The sequence below is a fragment of the Cibotium barometz genome, chromosome 1, assembly GCF_041138505.1.
Source record: "Cibotium barometz isolate CiBa-2024 chromosome 1, ASM4113850v1, whole genome shotgun sequence".
NCBI lineage: Eukaryota > Viridiplantae > Streptophyta > Polypodiopsida > Cyatheales > Cibotiaceae > Cibotium > Cibotium barometz.
In genome coordinates, this window is record NC_141046.1 from 68632055 (window position 1) to 68642196 (window position 10142).

Sequence of the window (10142 nt, forward strand, 5' to 3'; positions counted from 1 at the left end):
AGTGAGGTGTTTGTAAACTTTCATAGATTTAAAGCCTTAGTCGAGGAAAAAAGGTATGCATATCAAATGTCTAAGATTAGATGGTGGTGGGGGAGAATATTTCTCCAATAAGTTTATTGTAGCTGGTATGCACCAGTAAAGACAACTCAAGATGTAGATGTAAGAAGTAATGATGATGTCCCACATGTAGAGCAGCAATCATAGGTGCTTAATGGATCTCAAAACAGCAGTGGATCCAATGTTAGTTCACGGTTAGGCAAGTTGAGGATAGATGCAAGGAATATAGGTGCATCATCTCTTGTGGTTCTCTAAGTGCTAGTACACATATATAACACAAAGGGAAGGAAAAAATGTCTAAGATCAAATGGTGGTGGGGGAGAATATTTCTCCAATAAGTTTATTGTAGCTGGTATGCACCAGTAAAGACAACTCAAGATGTAGATGTAAGAAGTAATGATGATGTCCCACATGTAGAGCAGCAATCATAGGTGCTTAATGGATCTCAAAACAGCAGTGGATCCAATGTTAGTTCATGGTTAGGCAAGTTGAGGATAGATGCAAGGAATATAGGTGCATCATCTCTTGTGGTTCTCTAAGTGCTAGTACACATATATAACACAAAGGGAAGGAAAAAATAGATCAACCTTTTGTGCATGATCTATCAGTAGGTCACTCTTATGTGGATGGTGACTCTAGTGGCTCTGAGCACAGCCTTGATAAAGAGCTTAGCATTCCGTCAGTGTTTACTCTTGGTGCATGAAGAGCCAAGGCTATTTTGAGGACACCTATCGGTGATCCAGGTGTATGCAGGTCTACTCGGGTTAGGTACCTTGTTTACTCTTGGTGCATGAAGAGCCAAGGCTATTTTGAGGACACCTATCGGTGATCCAGGTGTATGCAGGTCTACTCGGGTTAGGTACCGTGTTGACAGGTTGAGAAATGATGGATATCCCGTCACCATGCTTACATGGTTAAATCAATACAAGAGATAGAGCCCACTTGTTTGTTAGAAGTCATCTCCTGTCTATTTTTATACACCAGGGCCTTTGTTGTGGGTGTGCCCGCCCTTATGAGGTGTTTTCTTGTTTTTCCCCACTCTCCGTATTTTTTTCCTATTTTTTTTCCATTTTTCTGTGGCTTGGGAGGGAGCCCATGAGCTGGCCGACTGCTGGAACTGGTCCACGACTCCATGTATGTGATGGCCGACTACTGCTGACAAGCTGGCCGACTAGATATATATGCTGGTCGTGGAGTTTCAGGGCCAGTCGGCTGCCCTACAGCAGGGTTATCATCGGGTTCATTCCCTTATTGCTCTTTAGGCATGGCTTTCCTTTGTGATCGGATGACCACTACGGCAGATGGTGGATCCTCATGGAATAGGTGTTGTGGGTGTGACGGACACTCCAAGGCAATTTTTGTTTTCAAAATTTTTAGTCTCACTTGAAGAAACAGCTTGAAGTCTTGTGTTGAAAGATGAGAACATGTTCAAAGTTTAGGTGGAAATTCTAAATAATGACGCAAAACAAATTCACAAAAAGCTTTCAGCATGTTGTGAATGTGTTAAATAAACTTCTAGAGCCCAAACAAAAGGGAGCTTTTGATGTGTTTTGCCCAGTTTTGTGTTGGGGTTTTGTCCTTGTGTTGAAACGTTTTGTCCTGTTTCATCTTGTCTTTTGATTAGGAGGAGCACGTTTTTGCTACTATGGGGGTGACACATTGTGGCAGCCTGTTTTGTATTGGTGTCAAAGATGAAGATACGATGTATGGAAGCCTTTTTCTCTGCCTGAGGAACCACCAACAAATAATAGTCGACAAATGATCGGGTTCTTCAAAGAATCAAGGCAAAGAAGCCTCTAGGAGATTGTTTTGACTTCAAGGTAGTTGAACTGTCACATGCGGAAGCTCTGGGAGTCTTCTTTCAGTCCTAAACACCTTGTAGGAACATCTTGATGCAAAACGCAAAGAGAAGATGGAGAGAAGAGAGAGAGAGAGAGCTGAGTTTTCAATATATTACACTTTTGAACCGAGGGATTGGTAGGAAATTGTCCTTTCCTGACCAAACAAACATTTTAGGAAGTAAGGGACGTTTTAACTAGACAGTGTTCTTCTTGGTTTTGCCAAATGAACATTCTTTATGTCAGAAGGTTGAGGTCCTCCTCATTGAGCCTGCATGTTTCCTTGAGTTCAGTTCTGGATTGCCACCCTTTGGTTCTGAAGTTCCACACATCTCCCCAAGTTGTTAGACCTTTCTTTCAGAGCTTATGTGCAAACCTGTACATAGGTTGAGTGATATAGTTTTGGCAAACAATGAAAAACCATATGGAGTCCTTATGATAGAGGCATGCCTTAGTTCTAAGGCAATCATTGAGGGTAATATTCTCCTTGAGTTTGTTCCATGAGGTCGACATTATTTTGATCAGCATACTACCCTTAGTTTTAATTTGAATCTTACTAAAGATCAAGATGAGAGGGGGAAGATTCTTCCATCTCTAGAAGCCTTGAACAGCAAGGTGGAATCCCTATGAATGAGTTGGGCCCAATCTTTGTTAGGGTTGAACAAGCTTCTGACCACCCATTTACTAGCCATTCTATCAGCACCTCAATTATATCTGGGATACCTAGTCCACCTTCTTCCTTAGGTAGTGTATAGTATTTCCATGCAACTTTTGGCATTCTGAAAGTTTTTTGCATCACCTCCTCGTAGGAAGCTTCTACACATGGACTCCAAGGGCTTAAGATTAGCTAGGGAAGGTCTCCCAGTAGGAGAGAAAGATGATGATAGAAGGGATTCGGATATGCTTTAGTACCACAATCCTATAGGCTAGACTGTGTTACAGACCTTTCCATTTGGTAAAATGCGTTTTTACCTTTTCCATGACCTAGAGCCGACTCTGATGTATACTGACTCCAAAGCCCATTGGAATCCCTAACAATCTGAATATTCTGCCACCATCAGGAAAAGTCTAGCATCCTTGATCAATAAGCCATTGAGGAGGCTCTTGAATAGGCGTTATGATACCTATTTTAGAGTGATTGATGAGGGACCTAGAAGCCAAGTAGAATGTTTGGAGGCAGTCCCAAAATGTCCAGATGGATTGGGGGTCATTATGAATGAGACTATTTGTGCCATCTACAAACTGCTGAAGACACATTTGCTTTTGGACCCATGGGAGATTGATCCCTCTGAGCCTTTGACCTTGAATTGCATTCTCAACCAAGAGCATCAGCAGCAATAGCAAACAATAATGGGGCCTAGGGCCAACCTTACCTGATAGATCTACGTAGGGTGAATGGGGGGGGAAGTTGCATGTTAACAGTCACCCTAGCACTTGCATTCCCAAGCAAGGCATGAACTGCCTTAATAAATCTTAGGCTAATACCCATATATTAGAGAGATTGTAGTATAAATTCCCATTCCAGTCTATCATAAGCTTTATCAAAGTCAATTTTGAGCTGCCCTAAACTTGCCAGTGGTTGCGGTTGGTGTGCAAATATTGTGGAGCTTGTGATGAAAGTGGTCGGCCTAGTTGACAGCTTAAGGTGAGTGAGAAGGGAGAGGTTGCAGTGGGTATACCTGTACGTCCAACAGACGGACAGGTTGATCAGCATAGTAAGGGTAGCATAGGAAGGGTGCATGCATGGGTGTGCAGATCTTGGTGGGGGTGATATATTCCCACTAAATGTTGTCATTGTTCATCTGGCCCCTAATGATGTCTTGAACCATTCCCTATGCGTTGCTAAGCTTCTAGTATGGTTGTGTGGCAGCCCAAGTTAGGTGCAAGGCCTCACGGACCATGTTGACAGGGGGGCTAGGGTGAGGTCAAAACTTGTGGCGGCCCAGGTTAGGTGCAAGGCCTCATAGACCACGTTGATAGGGGGCTAGGGTGAGGTCAGCACTTATGTCAACCTAGATGGTTCCAAGATGATTATCATAGGAAGAAATGAAATAGAAATAATTGGTGAGGTCAGGTCCCCAAGTGGGAAGAGTAGTGAGGCCTTTGAGTCTGAAAATAGTGGGCCATCATGAAAAGGAAACGGGCCACCCTCTTTTAGCATGCATTGATTTGGCCTATCACGCGCCCCCCCCTTCTCCCTCTACTCCTCTTCTCCCTCTGCTCCGTTCTTGCATTCCCTCTCACCAAGCGAGCTTCCTGCCCATTCATCCCTCTGCTGCCTCGCATCACTCACGGTTTCACTGTTTCACAGCCGTGTGCGCAGAGATGAGTGATCCCACCCCCAAGAAGAACACCCCCCCTAGGAGGTGCAAGAGACCCTTTGCGGATGCTGACTCTGTCGTGCAGACCCCTTCACCGATGCCAGAGCAAGGTGAAGCTTCCCAGACAACATGCGGCCCCCCAACAAAAAAGTCCGCTCGGAAAGGTATTGTGCTCCTCTTCCATGTTTGCTGCATACACATATCCTTCTTACACATCTCCTCCATTGGCTTTTGTTTGCACATTGTTTCCCTGTCAATGCATGCTCCCCTTGAGAACTAACGTTTGCTTGTTCTCTTATTAACAGCATCATCTGAGTACGTAAAGCTCTCCCGTTTTTGCTACTCACAGCAGCTGAGTTGCATGCTGAGTACGGCTTGAGCATGGAGGGCAAGCTGCCCAAAGACCTTACTATCGAGGATTTGCCACGTGAGGAGTGGCTGACTGTCTTCAAAGTTTCCAAAAAGAAGAAGACAAAGGTCTTCCTGCATATGGTGCAGGATCACCTATACGACGCTTGCCGTCTTTTGTATCAGAAAGTGTACCAGGCTGCCCCCTCTAATGGGGAACTAACGACAAAGTTTGCTAGGGGGTTTGCCTTTGAGAATTGTGCAGCTGCTAAAGCTCCAACCTGAAAGTCACAAGATTGCATGGGCTGTGGTGGGTGGTATGGTCTTGGAGAATGTGAAGGCTCAACGGGGAGGTTTGAATCGCAAAGTGAGGAAGTTCATGTCCGATTACGGTGTTTCTGTCTTATATGGACAAACAGAGCATGCTGTTGACTCCTATGCCTTGGCATTGTCTAATCACCCTACAAAACCGACTGAGGTTGCATCCCAGCCCCTATACATAGAATGGTTAGGTAGAATTGCTGAAGATCTTGATGGGTAGGCCCATATTGCTGAAGTGAAGGTTGGTTCTGCTAAATTGGTCTTAGCATAGAAGAGGGATTTGTGGCTACGCAACGAAGGCACCTATTTAGCCTATGCCGCCCCGGTTATAGTAGAGATGGAGAGACTTAGAGCAGACATGGAGATATTAAAAGCATCTCCCCTAGAAAATGGGATTTGTGGCTACGCAACGAAGGCACCTATTTAGCCTATGCCGCCCCGATTATAGTAGAGATGGAGAGACTTAGAGCAGACATGGAGATATTAAAAGCATCTCCCCTAGAAAATGAAGCTCTCATTCTGAAGAAGGGAGTTGAGATAGGAGTGCTGGAGAGGGTGGTCTCAGTGGCTTCTGGTGCTGTGACGTCTGCTGGCAGAGATGAAGGAGGAGGTGTCCACTATGCAGGTACTTTTGAAAACTCAAGCATTTTTCTATCCTTTAAGTAGTGGTCCAAGCACTTGCAAGTGATATATGCACTTGCAAGTGATTTAAGCACTTGAAAGTGGTGTAGCATTTACACCACCACTTGCAAGTGCTTGTTTCACTTGCATCACTTACAAGTGCTTAGAGGTCATCGAGTTCATAGACCACTCATAAGTATTGAGACCACTTGCAAGTGCTGTGACCACTTGCAAGTGTTATACCACTGCAAGTGCTTACATCACTAGCAAGTGCATAGAAATCATGCAAGTTCTTAGAAGTTTAACAAGTGCTTAGACCACTTGAAAGTGCTAAGACCACTTGCAAGTGGTCATACCTTTTGCAAGTGGTCATACCACTTGCAAGTGCTAAGGCCACTTGTAAGTGTTCATGGCTTTTGCAAGTTCTAAGACCACTTGCAAGTGCCTAGGCCACTAGCGAAGTTCAAGACCACTTGCAAGTGTTCATACCGCTTTCAAGTGCTCATACCACTTGCAAGTGCTTAGACCACTTGAAGGTGCTAAGAGCACTTGCAAGTGGTCATACCTTTTGCAAGTGGTCATACCACTTGCAAGTGTTAAGGCCACTTGTAAGTGTTCATGCCTTTTGCAAGTTCTAAGACCACTTGCAAGTGTTCACACCACTTGCAAGTGCCTAGGCCACTAGGGAAGTTCAAGACCACTTGCAAGTGTTCATACCGCTTTCAAGTGCTCATACCACTTGCAAGTGCTTAAAACACTAGCAAAAGCACAAAGCACAAAGCACATACAATTTCTAAGACCTTTAACAGGTGCTTAGAACACTTGGAAGAGCCACTTGCAAGTGGTTGCATCATTTGCAAGTGCTTAGACCACTTTCAAGTGCTTAGACCACTCACTGGTGCTTAGACCTTAGGGCACTGCACAGACCACTGACAGGTGCTCAAACCACTTACACATGCTTGAAAGTTCTGATGGCTGGTTGTTTTTCATTATGTGTAGGCTTCGGTTGAGGAAATGGAGCATGTGTTATGTGAGCTGAGGAGACACGCCTCCTTCGTGAAGAAGGCATGCACTTTCTTGAAGAGAGAGGGGAGAGCCCTTCTAGTGCCTACCCTGCCTGCCAAGTCTGTCCTGGGTGCTGACACTAGGTGCTGACACTGTCCTCATTGGTGGATCTTGTGTGGCCTGTGGCCAGCTGCTGCTGTCAAGCAAACATGCGGCTGGCATTTATTATCTGCCATGTGCCCACAAGTACCACCCCTTTTGCTTTTCCATTGTCTGTGCGACTGAGCCCAAGTGCATTGTTCCGGACTGTTCGTGGGAGATACCACTTGTAGCAAGATGTTGGGCACTTGGGAATACATATGAGGAGTCCATAGGTAAGGCATGCCTCTTTCATAGGACAGGATTCATGCTACTTTTGATATGTACAGTAATTGTCTGTTATGTCTCAGGTGAGCCAGAGGCTGGCGAGGGGTGGACCCAGCCGCTTCCACCTCGTCCATGCATGATGTGGACGCCCCCTTCGGCCTAGACGCCTTGATGATGAAATACAAAAACATGGTGGGTGGTTGTAGTCTGTTTGCTGAAAAAACTAATGTGCTTGGTGATGGAGGCATCCTGAGGGAGACACCTGGTTCTGAGATCACACAAGGTAATTTTGGTTGCTGTAACATGTTATCCTCAGACATGATTATCCATGATCATTGTGATCATATTAACTACCTGTGCTCCTAACTTGATTTCCTATTGCTATCCCAGGTACTGATGTCATTAAGACATTAAGTCATGTTAGTGCTCCAATTGGAGAGCCAAGCCGCGTCGACAAAGGTGTACATATTGAAGAGGAGTTGGACCCAGATATGGAAGAGACCCTCCAATTTGTTGCAGGAGAGCTGCGGAAGAAGAAGAAAAGGCAGGTGGAGGATGGTCCTCTTCGGGACCCCAAGAAAAGTACTAACCCAATTTCCCCCAAAGCCCGAGCATGCAAGAAGCGCTTCTTGCAACTTTGTAGCTTTTTTCTCATGCAAGCCGCATTATTTTGCGGCAATATAATATATAAGTCCTTTGTCTCAGTGTCTGTGCGTGTCCTGACCATCTTAATTGTTGTGCATGTAGTTAAATTCAAGTTGTTGGCTCGAAAACCCTACCACCCACCACCCATTGATGAGGTAGAGCACATTGAGCATTGTCCGCCACGCTATCAGTTTCGACGCTTCAATGACTCTCGAGACCTGGCAGTCGTTGTTGACTTCAACAAGGTTCTTTTGTGCACGTGCACGATAAGCGCAGGACAGAGATTTCCCCAAATGTCTCAACGCTGTACTTTTCCAAAGTCCGTGAGGATGAGAACATCACCTATTACGTACGGCAGGATGCAGAGGTGTTCTTACTTGCGTTGAGTCAGGTTGCAGAGGTATTTGTGTGGACCTCTTACAGAGGCAGGGAATTGGAGACAGCCATGGATAAGTGCCTGCCTCAAGCCAAGAAATGCATGAGTGGATGGCTGTCGCAAACCGCTTGCCATGTTTGCACTTGGCGCTTTGATAATCCTCCCAGGCCAATGTTCTTGAAAAACCTGGATACCTTCTGGCATCTTTTCCCGAAATTCAATAAGACAAATACACTTGTGCTAGATGACTCATTGTATAAAATGTACTCTAATGATCCTGCATATGTGATCCTTCCTGAAGTGGAGAAGCGGACTAAGGGGCAGTGGGAAAATTTTCTGAAACAGGATGTGGCTGACTTTGGGTTGCAGTGGGCAGAAAGTGCTGACAGAGTAAAAACTGTCAGACAGCGTCCTTTTGATGTCAGGGATGATGCCTTGCAACGGTCGAATTGGAGAATCGTGCGGAACAATGTTAAGGAAATGAAAGAAATTGAAGCCCCCAACCTGGATCCTAAAGAAAGAAAGTATAAGCGTCCAAAGAGTAAAACAGCAAATTAGAAGTGCTTTTGCTGGCATTTTTCCCATTGTACAGAGGACTACCTGTAGCCCCTTCATTGCCATGACACCATGCCCTTACTGTGTAGCTTAATGTACTCTAACACCGTGCCTTTATTGTGTGGCTAACTTCCAACACTCCTTGACATATATACAAACAAAAATGGTTTTAACCTTGGAACGATTTTGTGTCGATCTGGTGTCATTTTCTTTAGTTTATACTGTGGTTGCATTTTGTGGACTCTTAAGAAAGTGATGGTTTGAAAGTGCTTGTCAAGTGGTTTAAAAGTGCTGGTCTAGACACTAAAAGTGCTTGTCAAGTGGTTTGAAAGTGCTTGTCTAGGTATTGAAGTGCTTGTCAAGTGGTTTGAAAGTGCTTGTCTAGATACTAAAAGTGCTTGTCCAGGTACTAAAGTGCTTGACAAGAATTTCTCAAGTGGTCTGAAAGTACTAAACATGTGCTTGTCTAGGTACTAGAAAGTGCTGGCTAACTGCTGGTCAGGTAATCTGAAAGTGTTTGTCAAGGTGCTTAAAGCGCTTGTCAAGTGGTCTGGAATGCTTGTCTAGGTACTAAAAGTACCTGACAGGTGCTTACCATGTGGCCTCCAAGTGCTTGTCAAGTGCTTATGTAGGTACTTCAATTGTTTGGGAAGTGCTGGTCAAGTGGTCTGAAAGTGCTTGTCTAGTTACTTAAAGTGCTTATCTAGGTACTTAAAGTGCTTTTCAAGTAATCTGAAAGTGCTTGTGTAGAACCTAGAAGTGCTTGTCAAGTGGTCTTAAAGTGCTTGTCTACTACTGAAAGTGCTGTCAAAGAGTTGAACGTGCGAAATAGTGCTTCTTAGGAGGACGCATTGTGCTAGCTTGAAAGTTAGAACTTACAAGTTCTCCTTTGGGGGCATGCTATTATAGATTTGTTCAAATACATCATTTGACAATTCATATACATTAGGCTCACCTTCTACCGAGCACATCGGAAACCTGATGCATCGCAGTAGGTGGGAGTAGATAAAAGCAGGGGGCTTGTCATCCAAAAGAACGTAGGTGTCATCTTGGCCATTTACCTTGTCGTAGAAGTCCCTTAACGACAAATGAGTTCTTTTGAATACGGTTATGCCATTCATCCCTTTCAGATTTGATGGTCAAGCGCTTGGTTTTAGTGCACTTCAAGATGTAGAAGTCTACACCTGGCTCTTCTGCATTCACTGCGAAGTTCCGGCCAACCATCAAGGCATCACTTAGGTCGTCATGGTGGCCAGCATACATGGGGGCTCCTGGTAACTCATCATCGCTGGATGCTTCTCCATCGTTTTGAATATTGACAGTCGGTTGTATTCGCAAGTACTGCCACCTCTCAACGTGGTCCTTGTTTACACATCTCCTCCATTGGCCTTTCATGCACGCATGGCAAAAGCAGGACAATGGTCTGCACCGTAGCCCGTGCATATCTGATTGACTGTAGCCGTTGACAGTGGGAGGATCGAGACCCTTTGATCCGCATGCAATCCCACTCTCTATCTCTGTCTACATCACCGAGCTTGACCTCCCAGAATCTACGATCGACTTTCTTCCTTGTCAATGGACATTCTTTCCTGAGGGTTGCGTTGAGGAATGCCACCACACTTGAAGCGTTATGTAACACCCATCCGTCAGATTTCAGCTGCTCCTGTGTGAGAGCTCTTTTGAGCACCG

General features: G+C 44.9%; 1 pseudogene; it reads right to left on the reverse strand.

Annotated features, from left to right (window-relative positions):
* Positions 1 to 9328: 9328 nt before the first annotated feature.
* Positions 9329 to 9848, reverse strand: LOC147642379 (uncharacterized; annotated as a pseudogene).
* Between the last annotated feature and the right edge of the window lie 294 nt (positions 9849 to 10142).